Here is a 23,177-nt window from a genome sequence, read left to right as displayed (position 1 = left end):
ATTTCCTCTACCAAGCACCAGGACTGTAACAAATGCCTATGCCCTCACTTGTCAGGTTATCTCCCACTGTCCAAGATGCCTCCCTATTAGACCAGTGTGAAACATTTCAGACAAGCTGAGCTGCACCTGAACACCATGAGCAGACCTCACTAATAAATCCTGCTCTCTAGGCAGAGAGCAACATAGATTTACCAGGCAATCTCTCTGGTAAGAAGAAAGAACCAAAACCTATACTCTCTCTCTAGGACCTACATAGTAGGGTGCTACATCCTTTCTGTCTCTATTCTTAAAGGTGGCTTCACATAACCTTCCCCTGGTTAATACCTACAATACAATACTGGGGTAGGGATCAGGCCATTATGACTACATAAGGGGTGATTATGAGTGTTTTCCTTCATAGACAGAATATTTGTCTAGGCATTTAGGAAATCTCATTGAGGCATCTGTTAAGGTCCAAATCCAGACTTTTTTTTTTTCAGTTATTTTGATAATATTAACAATAACCCCGTCCTTTTTTTACTGATGAAGTGTTTTGGTGCAGTCTTTGCTCCCATTGGAGACATATGCCTTGCCTACGTGTCTAAATTTAAGTTAAAGTGAGACTAAAGTCCCCTTTTTTTAGTTAAAATAACAAAAATTTTATACTTACCTGCCCTGTGCAGTGGTTTTGCACAGAGTGGCCTGGATCTTCTTCTTTGTGGATCCCTCTTTGGTTCTCCTAGCCCCTCCTTCCTGTGGAGTATCCCCACAGCAAGAAGCTTGCTAAGGGGGCACCTGAGCCGAGCTGCAGCTCTCTGTGTCCATTCAAACATGGAATCATGGCCAGGCCCTTCCCCCTTTTCTCTCCTCATAGACTGACTTTGATTGACGGCAATGGGAGCAAGTGGCGCTGTGTTGCTGTCTCAACCAATGAGGAGAGGAGTCCCAGGCAACTGGAACACTCCTGTAACATCACTGGATCTAGATGGACCTCAGGCAAGTATTAGAGGGGCTGAGAGGGTCTGCTGCACACAGAAGGCTTTTTATCTTAATGCATAGAATGTATTAAGATAAAAAAAAACATCTGCCTTTACAATTACTTTAAATATCCCCTGGTGGAGACTCATACTGCAATAAAAACCTTTATATCCCACCAGAAATCCATTAAGCTTAAAAACTTTGCTTTCCTGGGCTGAACTGTCTATCCAAGTAGTGTTTTCATCTCTGCTCAGCCTAGCTCTGAACTACAAAACACCTGCCCACCACAGCAGCCTTAGGGTGACAAGGCCTCATCTCACAGTGATTAAAGGACAGGAAGTATATTAGTGGCAGTATCCCTAGGTGAAACTAAGCAACACAACATTAAAAAAAGACATTAAATACAGTCAGCACATCTAAGAACTGGCAAATGGCATTTATTAAATGTATTTCCTAAAGGAGATGTATAGCCAAAGCTCCTGTGATCCGTAAGCCACTGAGCGCCAGCCCTTTCTGCCCCTCCACAGCCCAGAGCTCCAGTGAGCACTGCAGGGGCAGAGCAGAGAAGTGGCAACTGACAGTCACGGCTCTCTGCTCAGAGTGCAGGGGGGGAACTGAGCAATCAGTGATGTTTGATCGCTCAGTTCTTGGGGTAGAGCTGGCGGGGAACAGCTGCAGCTGGGGTCAGTGCTGCAGTATGCTGTCTGATGATCCCACGGTGGATGTGTACAACTTCTGTTTAGAACTCCTCTGGCTGATATATATGCTATAGTTTGTTTTGAACTGTTATTGCCCAGGTGGTTGGGTGGGCAGGTGTGGTCCTGCTCGACCCCTCTAGTAGGTATTGGTCTGCCTCTTAGACCATTTGTTAATTGGTCTTATCTTAGAATACGATTTGTTTTACACCACAGCAATAGATTCTTAGTTGTCGACCACCTTGGAGTCTTTTTTTTTTAACTATTGCTGAAGTTCTATCAGAATCTTGACTATGATGGCAGTTCATCACTGTGCTTAATATTGCTACTTTATATTGTTTTCAGCTCTTACTTTAAAACTCAATAAAAATGATTGAAACAGAAAAATAGATATTTAATAAAGAAATAAATGTCAAGATTGAACATGGGATTCACTCATGACACAAGATTCACAGAGCATCCTGGGTTTTCATAAGAAGAAGCACAGCTGTAGCTCTCACCTTTCTTAGTGTCTTTTTCTATCTGATAGTCTGTAAGAAGCCAGAGAAAGCATGTAGAAAGAGAAGTTGGAAGAAGCTGTATGTCTAATTTGAGCTGTAGCAAAGCTTAGTGTGATAACATGTGAAATGTAAATCAGAGCTCCACCTACTGGTTGAAAATGATAAATATGTATTATTAACCCCTTCCCACCTAAAAGTGAATTCAATATTTTAAAACACAATGAATAAATTACAGTATATTCTGTATAAAACCTTGTACATTCATTGTAATACAGTCAGGTCCATAAATATTGGGACATCGACACAATTCTAATCATTTTGGCTCTATACACCACCACGATGTATTTGAAATGAAACAAACAAGATGTGCTTTAACTGAAACAGACTTTCAGCTTTAATTTGAGGGTATTTACATCCAAATCAGGTGAAAGGTGTAGGAATTACAACAGTTTGTATATGTGCCTCCCACTTTTTAAGGGACCAAAAGTAATGGGACAATTGGCTGCTCAGCTGTTCTATGGCCAGGTGTGTGTTATTCCCTCATTATCCCATTTACAAGGAACAGATAAAAGGTCCAGAGTTCATTTCAAGTGTGCTATTTCCATTTGGAATCTGTTGCTGTCAACTCTCAATTTGAGATCCAAAGAGCTGTCACTATCAGCGAAGCAAGCCATCATTAGGCTGAAAAAACAAAACAAACCCATCAGAGAGATAGCAAAAACAGTTGGTGTGGCCAAATCAACTGTTTGGAGCATCCCTAAAAAGAAAGAACGCACCGGTGAGCTCAGCAACACCAAAAGACCCGGAAACCATGGAAAACAACTGTGGTGGATGGCAGAAGAATTATTTTCCTGGTGAAGAAAACACCCTTCACAACAGTTGGCCAGATCAAGAACACTCTCCAGGAGGTAGGTGTATGTGTGTCAAAGTCAACAATCAAGAGAAGACTTCACCAGAGTGAATACAGAGGGTTCACCACAAGATGTAAACTATTAGTGAGCCTCAAAAACAGGAAGGCCAGATTGGAGTTTGCCAAACAACATCTAAAAAAGCCTTCACAGTTCTGGAACAACATCCTATGGACAGATGAGACCAAGATCAACTTGTACCAGAGTGATGGGAAGAGAATGGTATGGAGAAGGAAAGGAACTGCTCATGATCCAAAGCATACCACCTCATCAGTGAAGAATGGTGGTGGTAGTGTCATGGCGTGGGCATGTATGGCTGCCAATGGAACTGGTTCTCTTGTATTTATTGATGATGTGACTGCTGACAAAAGTAGCAGGATGAATTCTGAAGTGTTATCTGCTCATATTCAGACAAATGCTTCAGAACTCATTGGACGGCGCATCACTGTGCAGATGGACAATGACCCGAAGCATACTGCGAAAGCAACCAAAGAGTTTTTTAAGGGAAAGAAGTGGAATGTTATGCAATGGCCAAGTCAATCACCTGACCTGAATCCGATTGAGTGTGCATTTCACTTGCTGAAGACAAAACTGAAGGGAAAATGCCCCAAGAACAAGCAGGAACTGAAGACAGTTGCAGTATAGGCCTGGCAGAGCATCACCAGGGATGAAACCCAGCGTCTGGTGATGTATGCATTCCAGACTTCAGGCTGTAATTGACTGCAAAGGATTTGCAACCAAGTATAAAAAAGTGAAAGTTTGATTTATGATTGTTAATCTGTCCCATTACTTTTCGTCCCTTAAAAGTGGGAGGCACATATACAAACTGTTGTAATTCCTACACAGTTCACCTGATTTGGATGTAAATACCCTCAAATTAAAGTTGAAAGTCTGCAGTTAAAGCACATCTTGTTTGTTTCATTTCAAATCCATTGCGGTGGTGAATAGAGCCAAAAAGATTAGAATTGTGTCGATGTCCCAATATTTATGGACCTGACTGTATATTTAAACACTGAATAGTTATGGTTTTATGGAAGTTTTTTAAAGTCTTTGCTTATTGGGAAATATATCATCGGGTCACTTTAGGATTCTTAGGATCTGACCATCTATTTTTCATTCCAGACTGCTGAGTTCTGTCATTTTTTGTAAGAGAAATGGAAAGATTACAGAGATTTTTAAGTGCTTCCTAAGAAAACATTTTCTATGGCACAACACATTTGGGCAAACCATGTAATTAAGTACTTCTGGTTATACCAATTTCTGCACTTTGGCAGAGCAAAATGTAGAGCTGTACATTATGTTTCACGTGTGCTAGTACACAGCAATTTATTTATTGACATTTACTTTCTCTTAAGGGAAAAAAACACTTAATGTCTATTTATGTTTGATCCCTTCATAAAGAGAGCTGCAGCATGAAGGCTACTGAGGACTACTCCACTGAACTAGGTCAGGAAATGTAGCTTCAGATTCTTACTACAGAGTGAGGCTATAATTACTCTTCCCAAACAAAGTGATACACACACAATGAATTAGGCTGCTCATTACACAAACCTCATTTAACTCATGAAGCTTTAATTAACTGAGAGTCTTCCTCAACCCCCACTGTGAGCTGTATACTTTCACTGCCGCGTAAACATCAACTGAAATTATGGATCCCTTAGAAGACATTCTGGTTAAATGAGTGAGTTTCCTTTATCACATGTTTATTGGACCCCAAAGACAAAACACATTAGCACAATATAGCCTACTCAATAACCTTCTTTCCTCCACAATGGGATTGCCTATTTGTCCCAATGGCATGCTGCTCAACACGAAACAGTTTATTCATGCGTCCCCTATCTACATTATGTTTAGTCAACCTGTGGCTCTCCAGATGTTATTGAGCTATAAATCCCATCATGCACTGCTAGGTAGTGGTTTAGAAGAATTCTCAGATTGAACTGTAAGTCATCCCTAGATAAAGTGGCTGCTTTGCTATGTCAGGTAGGACACTATATAAGATGCAATGTAGTAGATATCGTATTCTAGGCATACTTCAAGCCTTCAAGATGCCTTTACTTTTTTTTGAAGCTATCATCTATTTAAGTATTAAAGTGAAACTCTGGGCATAAAGTTTAAATATATACTGTATTGGGGGATGCTTAACCTGACAAAGGATATGTAGTTATGTGTAGCGAGTCATTGGATTTACACAGCCCTGACAAATAGCACAGCCAGGTTGGTGACATGGTTTACTCCATTGCAGTTAAAGTGACATTAGAGAATTCTATTCAAGTATGTATTCTTTTTTTTCCTTTTTTATTTATTTTTTATTTTTTTATATTTATAAAGTTTATTGATTACAACCAGGTACAGGTAATTCAAAAAGTCATTAATTAGGGTTTAGCATCATCACATACGCAAATCAACCCCCCCCCCCCCCCCCCCCTTAAGTACCCAAGAGAGAAAAAAAAAAAAAAACCCTCACTGGTATGCAACTCTTTCTTTTCTTTTTTTTCCTTCCTTTTAGTAGGCAAAAAGGTCTACCATTAGGATCAAAGTAAGAAAGGAGAGGGAGAAAGAGAAGAAAGGAATTAGTAATAAAAAAGAAGAGAGAGAAAAAAAAACAGAAAAACACCCAAAGAAGGGGACCTATATCCCCAGGCAATATTTGACCCTGCCATCAGACCTTAGGTATGACTATCTGTTCTTTTAATTTAATCATTCCACCATCAGACGAGCCCCCTCTCCGGAAGTGATAAAGAGATCCCACATCCTCCATTTTTCCGCATGTCCATCTCCCCTATGCTGGGAAGTCCTGATCAAATTCTCCATCCTATTAACCTCTTCAACCCTCTGTAGCCAATGGGCAATCCGCGGGGGTGTCGTCTGTTTCCACATGGATGGTATACATGCCCGGGCAGCATTCATGTATGTATTTTTAACTAAAAAGTACCTTCAGTTGCTGTTAGCCACTACCAAATCTCCAAATCCTATACCCTTACAAATTTCAGAAAGGAAGGTTGTACCATATAAAATTATAGAACAAGCGACGGCACAACAGCAGCCATGTACTAGAGCAAAAATAATGCACTCAGTGGTGCTAATAGTTTGCTGTTTAGTTTCACAAACATGTCTGTTCTGATGACGATAAACCCCTTCTATGATAAATGGAGCCAGCAGTGTCTATCAGTGGTACCCTTCCCTCCCCATCTCTGCCCATTGACCATGAATGGGCAGGAAACAGTCAAATTAAAGACCATGGAATGGACTGCATGGGGAATCTTTAGAATATACCTATTATTCTTTGCTGATTAAGCAAAGATAAGCAAGAGCAGCATGTACTACTCAGGGGATCTAGTACAACATGAATTATTCAGCAGATGTGCATGTTTGATGAAAAAAAGATTTACATGTATAAAACCACCTAACAACACATAACAAGACATTGTTTATTTTTATGCCACACTTGCACTTAATGTTCTTATATAAATGCTTCTAGCCCATTTAACTGCTTGTGTTGATATGAAGCATATCTATTGTAATTGAGTGTTCTTGATAGCCACATTTAGAACTGTGGGTTATTTTCTTAAAAATATCCCAATGGCTGTAATGTCACATACAAAAACAGCCAAGGCTGCATTTCCATGTTTAGTGGCTATGTAATCAGAGGCACGTTGCTTGGAAGAGTAATAAGCAGGTATTATATCCAAATAATATTCTATATTTGCATAGTTAGATTAAAGAAAAAACACTGATTCATTGACTTCAAACACAACACTAAGCCCCCGTTCACATAGAGGCGACCTGTGAGGCGACCTGGTCGCCTCACAGGTCGCCGCAGGTCGCCTTCCATAGGGAAGCTGCGGACCCGTTCTAATAGGAGCAACACAAGTCGCTCCGACTTAGAAAAAGGGTCCGGAGCTTCTTTGGGGCGACCAGGAGGCGACCTCCATAGACTTCAATGTTATGAAGTCCGTGGCGGCCGCTCCGAGGTCGCGGCGCGCTGCTCGCACCGCGATCTCGGAGGTCGCCACCCGAAGTCGGATCGCCCCTATGTGAACGGGGGCTTAAACCCACAGTGATGGTCAATCATAACAAACACAAATATCTAAAGAATAGGAAATAAAGGGAACACTCCCTAATAAAACACAGCAAAAAGACTTTACAGAATTAAATAAAAGGCAATAAAATCGGCGCTCAATTAATCCCCAATAAACTTGATAAGAAAACTCACTTAAAATATACACATCAATAATAAATACTTGACATCAAAAATATATAATGTGACATCAAAATAAATAGTGATGTGATAAAGTGCATAAGTGCAAAAAGTGCATAAAAATGCATAGATATGTGAGAACAAACTCCAATAGGTAGCAGCAAAGAGCTATAGCCAATGATACCAAACAAATGTCACTGTAAAGAAAAAAGTGACAGTGAATAGAAGTAAAACATTCCCCAACTCTATCCAAAATGGAAAAAAGAAACATTTCGGCTTTAATTAGACTTTAAATTGATTGTGATTTTTTTAATTTCAGTAGATTTTTATTGAAAATTTCAAGTAGACAAAGGAATACAAAACCAGGTATAATATACAGATATCGATACAAATCAGAAAAGCCCTCAGGAGGGCCAGTTATGATGGAACAAACGGCCATATGTTTGAAAAACATGAAAACATAGTAGCAACCTCATTTGAATAAAAGGCTAAGGATATCAACAGTAGGAACATAAAATTTCCAACAATGTGAAAAATCCAAATGTATGTAAACTGGGAGATCCTGAAATACTTGGATGTACACCAAGTTTTTTAATAAAGGTAGGGTATAGTACCAATGATTCCTGGATATTCGGCCTAGTAAACCTAAAGGCTTAGATATGCAAGGTAACTAACAATCAAGAGAGATTAAAAACTCTTTGAAACCATTTGAGAGTTTCCTTGGCTTTATGTTTGGGATTATTGTCTTGCTGAAATGTCCACCCTCGTTTCATCTTCATCATCCTGGTAGATGGCAGCAGATTTTTATCAAGAATTTCTTGGTACATTTTCCCATATATCGATCCTTCAATGAAAATAAATTTGTCAGTACCGTATGCTGAAAAACAGCCCCACAACTCCAACTTCACTGTTGGTATGGTGTTATTTGGGTGATGTGCAGTGCAATTTGACATCAAAAGAGTTGAATTTTGGTCTTATCTGACCAAACTATATTCTCCCAGTATTTCAACGGCTTGTCAAAATGTTGTGCAGTAGTCTTTAAACAAGCTTCAACATGCTTTATCTTCAGCAATGGAGACTTGGGCGGGGAGCGTGCATACAGAGCATGGCGGTTGAGTGCATTACTTATGGTTTTCTTTGAAACAATTGTACCTGCTAATTCCAGGTCTTTCTGAAACTCTCCACAAGTGGTTATTGTCTTTTGGACAACTCTTCTGATAATTATTTTCACTCCTCTGTCAGAAATTTTGTGAGGTGCACCTGGTTGTGGCCCTTTTTTCTTTTGTTGAAATTATGTTCTTTTTATTGTGCAATTTCTTTAATTTTCACTGACATGGGGCAAGATTGCTTTCTAATTACTGATAGATTTCAGTTATCCAAATGGTGCACTGCTTATAAAAAAAAAAAATGATTTAATAATAATAATAATATTTTTTAGGATAAGCTCTGCACTATTTGGATATTTGATACATATACACTTTTTAAAATTTCATGTCAATAGCACCTTTAGGAATATATTTAAGTAGAAAAATTCTGACGTGTTCAATACTTATTTTACCCGCTGTATATAAATACACACACACCGATCAGCCATAACATTAAGACTACCCACCTAATATTGAGAAAGTTCCACTTTTGCCACCAAAACAGCCCTGACCCATGAAGGCATAGATGCCAGTAGACCTCTGAAAGCATGCTGTGGTATCTGGCACCAAGCCATTAATAACAGATTCTTTAAACCCTGTAAGTTGTGAGGTGGAACCTCCATGGATCAGACTTGTTTTTCCAGCACATCTCAACCTCTCAAACTCATTGTTGTGTTCCTCAAACCATTCTTGAACCATTTCTGCAGGGTGGCAGGGTACATTATTCTGCTGAAAGAAGCCACTGATGCCAATTTGATGAGGGGGTGTACTTGGGCAGCAACAATGTTTAGGTAGGTGTTACATGTCAAACTAACATCCACATGAGTGGCAGGACCCATGGTTTCTTTTCAAAACATTACCAAGGCATTAACGGTGCCTCCACTGACTTGCCTTCTTCCTATACTGCCATCTCTTCCCAGGTAAGCGACACACATGCACCCGGTTATCCACATGATATAAAAAAACATGATTCATCAGACCAGACCACCTTCTTTCATTGCTCTGTGATCCAGTTCTGACGCTCATGTGCCCATTGCAACCTTTTGGCTGTGGACAGGGGTTTAGCATGGGCACCCTGACTAGTTTGAGGCTACACAGCCCCATACACAACAAACTGCAATGCCTATTTTTTCTGCTTTCAACACATCAACCTCAGGGAGAACATGTTTACTTGCTGCCTAATATAGCCTACCTATTTTCTGATGCTATTGTAACAAGATAATCAATGTTATTCACCTAACCTGTCAGTGGTCATAAAGTTATGGTTGAACAGTGTGGGTGTATACTTATATACAGTATATATATATATATATATATATATATATAGAGAGAGAGAGAGAGAGAGAGAGAGAGAGAGAGAGAGAGAGAATAAGTCAAGTATAAACCAGGAGTCCATGGTGCAGTGAACAAGCCCCCCTCCCATTCCCACTCTTCCCGTCCTCCTTCCGGACACCCATTCAAGGCTGAAGCCCTGCTCCAGGTACTCTCTACTCACCGGCTGAATCTGGGTTCCCAACCTGGGCAGTTGGGGGAGCTGGGACAGCTCGGCTGGGGCTAGCCAGGGGAGGAGACTCTCCAGTGGGGCATGGAACCGGCTTCTGCTCAGACACAGTTTACACCATCCATGCTGGGGAGGGAGGCCTGCACTAAGTCTTCGTCTTCAATTCGGATTCAGTAGGTCAGTGGCGGGGACTTTTTACTTCTCCTCACCAGGAATCCTTTAGGCATGTCTGTGGCAGAAGCAGTGCAGCCTTTTTACAGGACATCAGAGTGGCCCAGGGGGCAATTGCCCCTCTTCCCCCTGGCTCAGTCCTCCCCTGGAGATAGAGAGCTAGAGAGAGGAATTCTAGGTCATTTACATATGTTGATGAGATTATTTGCATCAAGCTGATCTGCTTTACATATATATCTAAAAGTAAATGTATACTTTTCCATTAATTCCACTTAAAAACAAATGCACATATGGATAGATACTGATAGTTTTATGTGTGCATATTTGATCTCCTGTCATATTGATATCCTCATCTGTGCTATTTACGATGGCCTTAAGTTTTATCCATAAAACCCAAATGAGCCCATAAAAACCGAAATAAATTTCAGTTCCAACAATTAATAAAAGTAGAGATGCAGCAACTAAAAGGTTAATACCTGCTAATTGGTGACTAATGTGCGCGCACATTTGCCACCTGTTCTATACAGATAAATGTATTTTGTGCCTTTTCAACAAATTGTTGTTCTAAATGTGTGTCGGCAATTATCAGAAATTACTGCATTAAGAGGAATTTCGACACTGGCTGCAGCTTCCAGGCTCAGCAAATCACCCATCTCACTAAATGGCTTCCTTTTGATGAAATCGTTGCTAAGATGCAAAATGTTATCCACACTGCTAGCTCAGAATAGTGTTGTATTTAACATGTTTGTGTATTTCAACTTATGAACTGTTTACCTTCAAGCTTTAAGTTGACCGAGGGGGGTCTTCACCCTGATTTAGGTTTAGGCTGGTTGTGCACAACGATCCTACCACTGCTCACCCGATATACACACAGACATACAGGACATGCTCACATCCTACAAGAGATTGTGCCGGTATCATAAGCTCACACCACCCTGTACTGCTCCTAATGCTGGGGATTTTATTTTAATTGAACTACTCCACCCTGCTTATATATATAGATCACTTTTTATAGGATCTTGGTGTTGCCTGTGTTTATACGCAGATATCCATACCTCCCAGCTTCCCTCATTTGGAGAGATTTTCCCTCTTTTGGCGCCAAAGCCCTCTGTCCCGCTTTCTTCCTTGGTTGTTGGCCTGATACAAGGATCTTTATAAATAATGTATTATTTTTTATTGCAATACCTTTTATCTAACCTTTAGTCTTGGTTCACACTAGCACAGGTCGACTTCATCGCGGCTTGAAAATTACTTCTTTAACAATAGTCAATGTAATTTGCTCTGAAGTCGCCCCCAAGTAGTGCAGGAACCTTTTTCTAAGTCAGAGCGACTTAAGGCACTCCGATTAGAATGGTTCTATTGCCCTGAATAGGGTGTCACTTTTCAGGGGACTAATGCCTCGTTTCCACTGAGCAGATCAGTTCGGGTCAGTTCGGTACAGTACGCTATTTTGAGCGTTTCCATTATGAAAGTGGCCCGTACAACCGAGCCAAACCGCACCATTCCTGGTCCTCCTTCAAATGTAGGGCCATAGGAAATGGTACTGTTAGGGCGGAGCTACAGGAAAACATCAATGCTCTTGTCAAACGAAAACACAAAACAAACACCACGTTTGGTGTGAACCCTGCATGGCCCCTGGAGGTCCGACTTGGAGTGGAAATGATCACCTGAATAGGCCGGACCATTCTAAACCTTCCAAACTGTACCGACCTGAACCGTTCTGCTCAGTGGAAACAAGGCATAAGTCATCTTACAGGTTGTGTAAACTGAGCCGATTTGTTATTTTGCAAACGACCAAAATAAATAAATAAATAAAAGTGTTAATTAGAAATCTTTGGCTTAGTCTCCTTTCACACTAGCTGACTCCAAAGTTCCGTGATTTTCAGTGCAACTTTGGAGTCCGACTCTGATACGACTTTGAAGTGACTTTGATAAGACTTTTGCACTCTCTGCCATTGAAGTCATGTCAAAGTCGGATCAAAGTAGTGCAGGAACCTTTTCTGAAGCCGCATTGACAGAAGTGTCAATTGGAAAAGCTCTCATAGAGATACATGGCATTTCACATGTCCTGCAACTTGAGGTCTCACACAAAAGTGTGAAAAGAGCCTTAAACCAATATTTTTTTGCACAATAAACCTCATGGTCTTTTACTGATGGCATAGCAGGGATGTGCCCTTTGATATTCATGCTATTATGTGTCCCTCTTTCTCATCCTACAAACTTGGGAGCATTGAATTAGTACAAACAGATGCGTGTATATCAGCAGAGCAGTGAACGTTGTCAGTAGGGCGGTGGACGGTGTCAGTAGTTTTTTTATCTTCAATATTTTTTTATTATTTTTTTTTACAATATTATTTTTTTGATATTTTGTTTTTATCTTTTTAGGAGCCTCATTGTGGGGGCTTTGGTGAAATATCAGGGGTCTAAACAGACCCCTGATGTTTCACTTTTGAGACAGAGAAAAGGACTGAGGACAGAGATTTCCTAGTCCAGTGATGGCGAACCTTGGCACCCCAGATATTTTGGAAGTACATTTCCCATGATGCTCAACTACACAGCAGAGTGCATGAGCATCATGGGAAATGTAGTTCCAAAATATCTGGGGTGCCAAGGTTCGCCATCACTGCCCTAGCCCCTTTCTCTGCAGCCTCAGCTGGACTGGACAGTGAATGAATGGGAAGTGCTCTGTGCTGAGTAGTTCATTCACAAACTGAAGCATAGTAAACATAGTTTACTAAGTTTACTTTGCTTCAGTTAGGAATGAACACAGGAGCGACCAGTACTTACATTCAGAAAAGGAAGGGGTTGGTAAAGGAAATATTTAGTGGCCCCTTCTCCCGCTCTCCAACTTGAAACATCCCTTGCAGAAGCCGGTGGGAGAAGAGAGGAGGGAAGCTAGCAGCACTGCAGGGGGAGACTAGGGGCGCCAGAAAGCAGGGGGAATCAGCACCGCTAATTGAGTGATTAGGGTATGCCCAGGCACATCCGGCACACCCTGTGCGCACGCCTATGGTTGGGAGGTATGGATATCAAAATCACCAATCAATTGTGATAGTGCTTACTGGATCAAGCAAAAATTACCAAGCACATATGATGCTCTTTGTAATCCATGCTAGTTCAAAATTCTGAATTTTAGTCTGTAGAAGAATACACATATTTTTGTACAGTATGCAACCTTGTCTACATACACAGATATAATGTTTAAAAATTATTTAAACATATTTGATTCCCAATGTGTGGTTTGTTTGACTAGTGTAATCACGCCATACTGGTGTTCGGGTACAGTTCAGTTGAAAGACGTGGCGCTGTTTAGTGGGGCTGTTGCCTTTGTGTGATCACTAACCATGCCTGAACATGGAACTCAAAAGCTGGAGTAGATTATACCTATTTTTGCCCACTAAGATAGAAAGGGTACAGTTGAGGTAAATGTGCTCAGGCCCAGCACAATGTGAGCGTAGATCATCAGGGGCATAATCGTACTTGGACACAGTACAAGGCAACAGTGCCTAGTGCGAGCATACCTAAGTCCTGGACTCAATAGGCCTAGTAAATGACTCAGGGTCACAGTGAAGGTGTGGTTGAAAAAAGCGGATCAACGTCACAGCTAGGCAGCTTAGAGGCAGCAAAGAGAGCCTCCATACTTCTCTGTGAAATTCTTATTTTAATGGGTCAGGCCAAAGGTAGACATCTTCCTAGGGTTGTCATAAAACTAGGTCCCCAATCCCAGTGATCTTTAGCTCCTGTTATCCATAATGTAAGTTTTAAGTAAGGGAATATTTTGTGTAGGTAACCAGGTACAGTTGCTTCAAAGTGGAAATTAACTGTACCCGAGCACCACAAACTGAAAACACTGTTTAACTCATTTGTATTATTCAAAATCAACTCACCCATCCATCTATGTCTCCATGCTTTATTTTGTTAAGAAATCACTTTAAAAATCACTTTTCTAGGATTTCTAGACGTGGCCATTTTGTGAAAGGACCGATGATTCATGAAGCATGTACTTCCTGGAACCAATCTGCTTTTAGCTTAGGCATATAGACAGGAGGGTGTGTGTGCTTAGCTGAGAAAGCCCCTTCTCCCCCTCCTCCAGATAAAATTAAAAAAAAAAAAATACCCATGAAGACTCCTGGGATGTATGACATCATTTTAGCCTAGGTCAGAAACCAGGAAGCAACTGAAGCAATGTAGAAAAAAGTTTAAAACAGGTAAATATATTATACCTTTCTGTCTATTTACTAATGCTAGCAACATAAGGATTAAAAATAGTTAATGTTGACTGAGAGGGTTTGTTTTGCTTAAACGTGAACTAGTCATGATGTGATTTTCCTTCCTGCAACCACGGCTTTCAGGAAAGAAAATCATAAAAAAACTCAAGAAGATCGGCGCTAATTCTCAATTTACCAATAAATTACAATAAAAAATGATGTAAAACCAATGTGCTAGAATGAATATGATTGCAAAAATGAATAAATATTAAAAAGATTTTTTCAAGAAAGCCAAAAATTCCAGAGATGTGAAAAAATTCAGTGCAGATGGATAAATAAAGTGCAGATGTGTGAATAAAGTAAAAAATGGAGAAAATCCGTGATGTGAATGAGTAAATTAATAAATATATCCTTTAAAAAAATCTAAAAATATCATAATATGATGAAAATGAATGTAAATAGATGAGACAAGTGCAGATGGATAAATATAGTGTGAAAGGTAATTAATTTATTAATTTATTAATTTACTCATTCACATCACAGATTTTCTCCATTTTTTACTTTATTCACACATCTGCACTTTATTTATCCATCTGCACTGAATTTATCCATCTGCACTGAATTTTTTCACATCTCTGGAATTTTTGGCTTTCTTGAAAAAATCTTTTTAAATAGAAGACACACAAAATATATTAATTTTTCTTAATCAATTTCATTACACGGATTCATCCATCGGCACCTTATCCATCCATCTGCACTTGCTTGAATTTTCTAGTGAGGATTGGCAGATTATCACATAAGAAGTTATATTATTCATAAAATAGATTTTAATATTTATTCATTTTTGCAATCATATTCATTCTAGCACATTGGTTTTACATCGTTTTTTTATTGTAATTTATTGGTAAATTGAGAATTAGCGCCGATCTTCTTGAGTTTTTTAAGATATTGTTCACAGTGGGGACACTGATTAAGATTGGCTGCTTTTTTTCTTTGCGGTTTTGCACACCTTTTTATCCCATTGCATTAGAAGCAGTTCTTAAGGTTTAACCCTCTAGGTAGCGCACTGGTCCTCAGCTTTTTTTTTTTATTAGGAAAGAAAATCACTTGATTCCCCCATCAACACAGTCAGTGTGTATAGTTGGCAATAATTGCATGTAAAAATCCAACAAACTGGTTGTCACCAAGTTGGTCAATGGATCGACTTGCATACAATCGGCCTGCTCATACATGGTTTGAATCTTGTCTGGTTCAGTAGGGACCATCTATGAGCTGGCTTAAGGGAGAAACTTTCGGATGGTTTGAATGCCCCTGCTCTATCTGGAAGCATCCATACGATTTAAATAATATTTTTTTTATTGCTATTGATTTAACAAAGTTTCTGTGAATGTTATATGTGGCCCAAACAACCTCATACCTATGGTATATGAAAAATCAAGGTACTGTTTTCAAAATGTGTCTATGCCTATTTTTAAGTACATAGATAAGCTCTAGAGCACCTTGTTCACCCCTATGTGCTAAGTTATTTAACAAGGAAAGATTTTATCCCTCAGTGGCAGCCAAAAGACTGGCTACCAGTATTACTTTTCTGTTTGTCAGTTATACGATATTATCAGCTATGGACAATTGTAAGAAATCTAAGCTGAGAGTTTAGTGGGCTGATCTCTTATATTTATATGTAAGGGATTAAATGAGCCTTAAAGGATATCTAAACCCAAAAACAAAACGAAAAAAATGTGATTTTACATTAGTGATGTTATGGAGAATTGTTAATTTAGAATTACAAAAGGAATATATTAACCCCTTCCCACCTAAGGGTAAAACAAATCTTAATGCCTAAGCCCAATTTTGCAACTTTGACACGTGTTAGTAAAACTGTACATATCATCACAACTACTTTGTCCATCCAGGTGGATTATACCTTGTTTTTTTCAGGACAAATTGGGCATTTTGATTTGGTAGTAACTAGTAATGGATATATCCTGATTTATTTATTTATTTATTTTTTATTATCAAATAAAAACTGGCGCATAATAGAAAAAAAAATATTTTATTAAAACTTAACCACTTTACCTCCGCTCACATGGAGGCTACTGCGGCACTTTGCCACGATCCCTTTGCCACGAGACCTACGTCGCTGGACTCCTCCCCCTGTAGGCGGCGCTCTCGCGCGCCGCCGGAGGTGCGCTCCCGCTGTTTTCATTCACAGCGGGAGTCGGGCCAGGGGAGGAGCAGCGGCGATCGCCGCTGCTCTTACCCGATCGTCGGGGATCTCCATAGTGACAGGAAGTGACAGATCGGAGTGATCAGCATAGCTGGACATCCGATCTGTCCCTGTCTCACAAAGTCACCTCCCCCCCCATACGTTAGTAAGCACCAGGCATACATTAACCCCTCCCTCTCCAATAAAATTAACCCCTTCACTGCCAGCGTCATTTTTACAGTAACAGTGCATATATATAGCACTGATTACTGCAGTAATGTCACTGGTACCCCCAAAAGTGTCAAAAATGTCAGTCAAGGGTGCGATCTGTCCGCCGCAATGTCGCAGTCCCGCAAAAAAAATCGCAGATCGCCGCCATTACACGTTAAAAAAAAAAAACACCAAAAATTACATAAATCTTTCCCGTAGTTAGTAAACGCAATAACTTTTGCGCAAACCAATCAAAATACGCTTATCATGATTTTTTTTACCAAACATAGGTAGCAGAAAACAAATTGGCCAAAAATTTAAAAAAAATTAGATTTTTACATTTTTTGGGGGGGGAATTTCATATAAAAAAAAATTTGAAAAATATTGTTATTTTTTCAAAATAAACGCTCTTTTTTTGTTCATAGCGCAAAAAGTAAAAATCGCACAGGTGATCAAATACCACCAAAAGAAATCTCTGTTTGTGGGAAAAAAAGGACGTAAATTTCGTTTGGGTACAGCGTCGCACGACCGCGCAATTGTCAGTTAAAGTCGCACATCGCCGAATCGCAAAAAGTGGCCTGGACGGAAGACAGCAAAATCCTCCGGTGGTAAAGTGGTTAACGCTATAATACTATTATAATAGTACAATTTTTTTTTTTATCGTGTCATCTGTGACACGAGGGGGCGGGGCCTCCCGATGACGTCATCGGGGCCACGCCCCTAATGGCTATATAATAAGCTGCAGAGACCGGAGACCGGCATAATTACCGGAGACGTCGTCGGAGGAGGACCGGAGGAAGAAGAGCCGACAGCCGACAGCAAAAGAGCAGAAGACCGGAGAGGAGAAGAAAAGAAGAGAGGACAGCAGAAGAGGGGACAGCAAAAGAGCAGAAGACTCCGGAGAGAAGAACACAAGAAGAGCGGACAGCAGAAGACCCCGGAGAGGAGAAGACAAGAAGAGCGGACAGCAAAAGAGCAGAAGACCCCGGAGAGGAGAAGACCCCGGAGAGGAGAAGACAAGAAGAGCCGGATGAAGATTTTTAATAAACTTTCCAAAACGTCTCCTGTCGTTATTTCCATACACTGCCTTTTATGTGGTGAATGAGTAGGGGTACAGTGTACCTCATACCCATTCACATAGGGAGGGGGTCCGGGATCTGGGGGGCCCCCCTTGTTAAAGGGGGCTTCCAGATTCGATGAGCCCCCTGCCCGCAGACCCCCACAACCACCGGCCAGGGTTGTGGGGATGAGGCCCTTGTCCTCATCAACATGGGGGCAAGGTGCTTTGAGGTGGGGGGTGCAGAGCTCCCCCTGCCCCAAAGCACCAACACCCCCCCATGTTGAGGGCATGTTGCCTGGTGTGGTCCAGGGGGGGTGGGGCTGCTCGCTCGTCCCCTCCCCTTTCCTGGCCTGCCGGGCTGCATGCTCGGATAAGAGTTTGGTATGGATTTTGGGGAGGACCCCGCCTTTTTTTCGGCGTGGGGCTACCCTCAAATTCCATACCGGACCGAAGGGCCTGGTTTGGAACCTGGGGGGGACCCCCACGCAGTTTTTTTCCCATTTTTGGCGTGGAGTTCCCCCTCAAGATTATCTTATATGTATGGGTGGTTCCTGCGCTATCTGAGGATATATATTTTTCCCTTCTTACTGCTGCACCACAGTACTGGTACCAGGAACCAGTTAATACAATGTATACAGTTTAGGTGGGTGATGCGCTTCAGAAGTGAGTATAAAGAAAAAATATAATAAATGTATAAACTGGCGTGGTAAACCACGCCAGTTTATACATTTATTATATTTTTTCTTTATACTCACTTCTGAAGCGCATCACCCCCCTCAAGATTCTCACAGTGCAGGTCGCGCCGCAAGTCAGATCCGACTTGCGGTGCGACTTCCATTCAAATCAATAGGCTCCCATAGGGAACCATTGATTTTGAATGGAAGAAAAAAAACGTATAACGTGGCTGAACATAGGTTCATCACGTTCAGTCACGTTTAGTCACATTCGGCCGCGTTTCTGCATTTGAAACGCCGGGAAACACACGTTGGAACGCAAATAATTGCATTCTAAAAAAAGTCCCTGAACGCAACTGCCTGCAAATGACTGTAAACGACCATGTATACATGGACAGATAAGATAACATGGAGCTGCGTTCAGGGGCTTCTGAAAAAAACGCCCAACTGCTCCTAAATGGCCATTTCCAGCGTCCCATGTACATGGACCCTAAGACATTTTATCCAAATACAGAAAAGGCCTGGTGATCTTACCAGAAATTCAGTGTCCTTGTCACTACCCGTAATCTGAACTGAAAGCACAAACAATATTACCTTCCTTTCTCTTATTTGCTATTCTCTTCCCTTACATAATGGAGATAAAGAGAGGAAGGTACTGTATGTATGAAGTTGAGCCTGGGTGACAGCCATGGATCTCTCCCATAGGCGTGTGCAGGGGGTTTGCCAGGTGTGCCAGGGCACACTCTAATCACTATGCATGATGCCAATTCTCCCTACTGCCTGGGCCACCCCCCTTGTTAGCCCCCACCCCACAGTGCTGCTGCCTTCCCTCCTCTCCTCTCCCTCTGGCTCATTTGGGGGATTTTTCAGGATAGAGAGCGGAGGAAGGGGCTAGTAAATATGTAATTTAGCAACTTCCTTTTCTAAATGACCGCATTGAACACACTCGCTCACTTTGTCCATTCATAACTGAAGCATAGTAAACTATGTTAACTATGATTCAGTTTGTGAATGAACAGGAAGCCACTCAGCACAGAGCACTTCCCATTCATGCACTGTCCCATGCAGCTGAGGCTGCAGGGAAAGCCATGTGTGTTTGAGCTTTGGGGTGCACACGCTAATGCAACAGGCTGCGCACATCTATGATCTCCCCATAGATATAATGTAGTGAGTGGGACAAACATTTTGATTCACAGGATTACCAAGTGAAAATAAAATAAAAAAGTATGAAAAAAAAAAAAAAGAAAATCAATACAGCCATCACATCTAAGGATTGATAAACTGCAATATATAACATTTTTAGTTTTGGGTTTAGATGCGTTGTCTTTCTAGCAATGTGTTCCCACTTGCTCCCACAAATGGATGGTAATGGGCGGACATATAAGGTGTATCTTGGCAAAATGATTTGTATGAAAACCTTTATTAAAATCCCCTGACAGGTAATGCATCTCTTTAGAAACATGCAGTTTAAAATCAATACGTTGTCACCTAATGATGTTAGCAAACGCAAATGTCATCTCGCCTACAGACTGCCCACCCTAAGAATGACATCAGAAATGTATCATTCTAGACTGAACAGAACATCAGCACTTATTATTTTTTTTTCTCGACCAAGTTAAAAGTAGGGAAATGAATGTTATTGAGTGAGTGCTCTTATAATTCAGGAGCACAGCTCCCATGCTGGGAGCATATTAGTCTTATCAGAACACCGATTCTTCACCTTGTTTCATTGTATCCCAGACGAATTAGCACACCATTCTTACCAAGTTAATGCTGCAGTCAATAGTGAGATAAGACCACATCATTGAGGTGCTATAGGCTTTGAAATCCTACTAAACCAAGCACTTCTTGTATAGCTGAACTAATGCACAGGGGGGAAGCTAGCTGCAGTCGTCTTTCCAATCAGTGCATCGCTTCATTAAAGAGATAATTGGCTGCCTATCTCTATGCACAGAAAGCCACCTCTCTATTAGCCGTGTTGTAGCACAGAGTGTTCATAAGGCTGCTTTATCAGGAATGAAGCTGCTGATGTCATAGCTTCAGCTGCTGCTCACAGGAACCTTGCTTATTGTTCAGTTACAGACAAGACGTGGGCGTACTTAAAATCCTCATTCCCTGTCAAGTACACAGCGGTTCTGCAATAAAGCAAAATTACTTTAGAACCTATTGGCACAATAAATGGCATAGTCAAAATATCACTTGGATGAAGAGTTGCATGGAATATTCATAAATAGTTAACACCAATGTAACCGTTCAGTTGTATTGATCACCCTTTAGTGGAAATATAGAGATTTGATATACTGAAGCTACATAGTAGAATAACACCTTAAAGCAGAGCTTAGGCGTGCGCACAGGGTGTGCCGGGTGTGCCTGGGCACACCCTAATCACCTAGGGCACATTAGCATTATCGCTCTGTTTGCCAGTAAGGAGATGGGGAAGATCTCCCTCGGACCTGCTCTGCCATAAGAGAAGTGCCACACACTTCTATTTCACTTTGCCAGCAGGGAGAGTAATGTACCGGGGCCATGTACATGTAGGCAAACACATGCATGTGTATTTAAACTTTGGGGTGCACACCCTAATGCAATAGGCTGCGCACACCTATGAAGCAGAGCATGAACTAGTGATAAATTACATACAAATTTCCAAAGTATTCTGTTCCTGAAAACCCTTAGCAGTAAGTTTGATAGCATTTCCAAGCATACAATGTGAAAAAAAAAAAATCTTTCTTTACCATATATGAGCTTTTTTTTTAATAAAGGGGATCATTTGCTAAAACTGGAGAGTGCAAAATCTGAGGCCGCTCTGTGTAGAAACCAATCAGCTTTCAGTTTTTTGTAAAAGCTTAATTAAACAAGCTGTCGTTAGAAGCTGATTGGCTACAATGCACAGCTGCACCAGATTTTGCACTCCCCAGTTTTAGTAAGGCCCCTTTTAGTGGGGATAGATCTTCCGATCCCTGCTGAGCAGGCGGATGACAACTTCGTCTGCTCTTACTTTGCAGAGACGGAGCTGTGAGAGCCCCTCTCTCCTCTATGGGAGATCAAAGGAAAATGGACCGCCTGTCTATTTTTTATCCGATCCTCCAGACGGATAGAAAATAGGGTTTCACAGACAGGATCGCAGCAGGTGTCAGGGGAGATGTCTCAAATGACATCCTCTGCTCCATAAGGTTGCACGGAGCATCCGATCAGGTCTGCCTGAAAAACTGACAGGTGAAAGGAGCCTTAAGGCTCGTACTTACGTGCAGATTGTCGGCCGAAAAGATTCGGCGATCGGCCGATTTTCGGCTTGTTAGTATGATGCTTCCGAAAGCCGACAGCGCACTTTCGGCTGAACAGAATCTGTTGTGCAAGCATTAAAATTTTTGTATGCCGACACCAGAACGGCCGATTGTTCGCCAGTCAGTACAGATTTCGGCCGACAGACAGCAGATTTGCAAGACAGGGCATGCTCAGAGAAGAAAAAACACAGGGAAAGTTAACCATCACATGACATCACTTCTGCAGTCGGCGGACAAAATTCGTGTGCAGTCTTTTGCACTTTTCAGCGGACACGACAGCCCAGGGAAAAAAGACGGCCGATCGTTCGGCCGACGATCGGTACGTGTGTACGGGGCTTAAATCAACGTGCCAGGCAAGAAGTCATTTCAGTATTACTCTCACTCACCAATCATTTTCAGATGCTTAGGATCCTTTCACACGAGCGGTCCGCTCTGCAGTCTCCGCTTTGCTCAGCTCCCTGCTGAGCAGGCGGATGACAGGTCTGTCTCCACTCACTGTACAGAGCGGAGAAGGACAGAAGAGCCGCCCTTTGGGATAATTGGGTGAAAACAGACTGCATGTCCGTTTTTACCCGATCTTATCTGATCCGATCCTCCAGACGGATGTTAAATTGGGTCACCATCTGTCTGGATTTGGTGGACAGGATCGGATAGCGGCTGGTGTCAGCGGACATGGCACCACTGACATCTGCTGCTCCATAGGAGTGAATAGAGGGTCTGATCAGGTCTGCCTGAAAAACTGACAGGCAGACCTGATCCAACCGCCTGTATGAAATGATCCTTATTCTGAAAATGCCACATGTTAGTGCAGGTCTAAACCTCATTAGTGGTGGCTGTTTTGCAATATAGTTCTTAAAGCGGTTTTAAACCAAACATGTCAAATGTTGCAGTTTACCAATCCTTAGATGTGGTGGCTTTGTGAGTTTTATTTTTTTTTAGGCTTTTTTCTGTTTTCGCCTGGTGGTCTGGCCAGTAACACACCTCCTGTATTAGATTGCCTCCACTCTGGATGAAGGAGAACATGGGGCACCTTTGGACAGCAGCATTGCCAGTCTGGGGGGAGGGGAGTGTTATATATACTAGCAGATCTAGATATAAAAAAAACTGAAGCCAAACTCTAGCTCATACTGCAGTTATGCAAGCAGCTACAGCAAGTGTTTTGTCTTTTCCTTTGGAAATAAGGGTTTAGCATAAATGAAAAAAGCTGACCATTGTAAGCAGCCCTGTCAGTGGTAAATGGTTTGTCTCAACACTCCTAACTACTATTTTTGCAGGAGAGTTTGTTCAAGGTAAAAAAAAAACCTTAAAATGAAAATGAATGCAGCCATCACATCTAACAATTGGTAAGCTGCAATATAATGTTTGCTTCTGGGTTTAATACCACTTTTAATTTTAACTGAAAAGTTTACATCATACTAACATACCATATACTTGCATGAAACTAGTGAAGGAAAATTCAG

General features: G+C 41.2%; 1 protein-coding gene across 2 annotated transcripts in view; it reads left to right on the top strand.

The window, feature by feature from the left end:
- ERBB4 (erb-b2 receptor tyrosine kinase 4) overlaps window positions 1-23,177 on the top strand; it is a 1,312,942-nt gene that overhangs the window by 1,021,322 nt on the left and 268,443 nt on the right. The window lies entirely within an intron of this gene.

Source organism: Pelophylax lessonae, assembly GCF_965119305.1.
Source record: "Pelophylax lessonae genome assembly, chromosome: 6".
NCBI lineage: Eukaryota > Metazoa > Chordata > Amphibia > Anura > Ranidae > Pelophylax > Pelophylax lessonae.
Note: the sequence above shows the minus strand (reverse complement) of the source record. Positions and strands in the feature narration are given on the sequence as shown.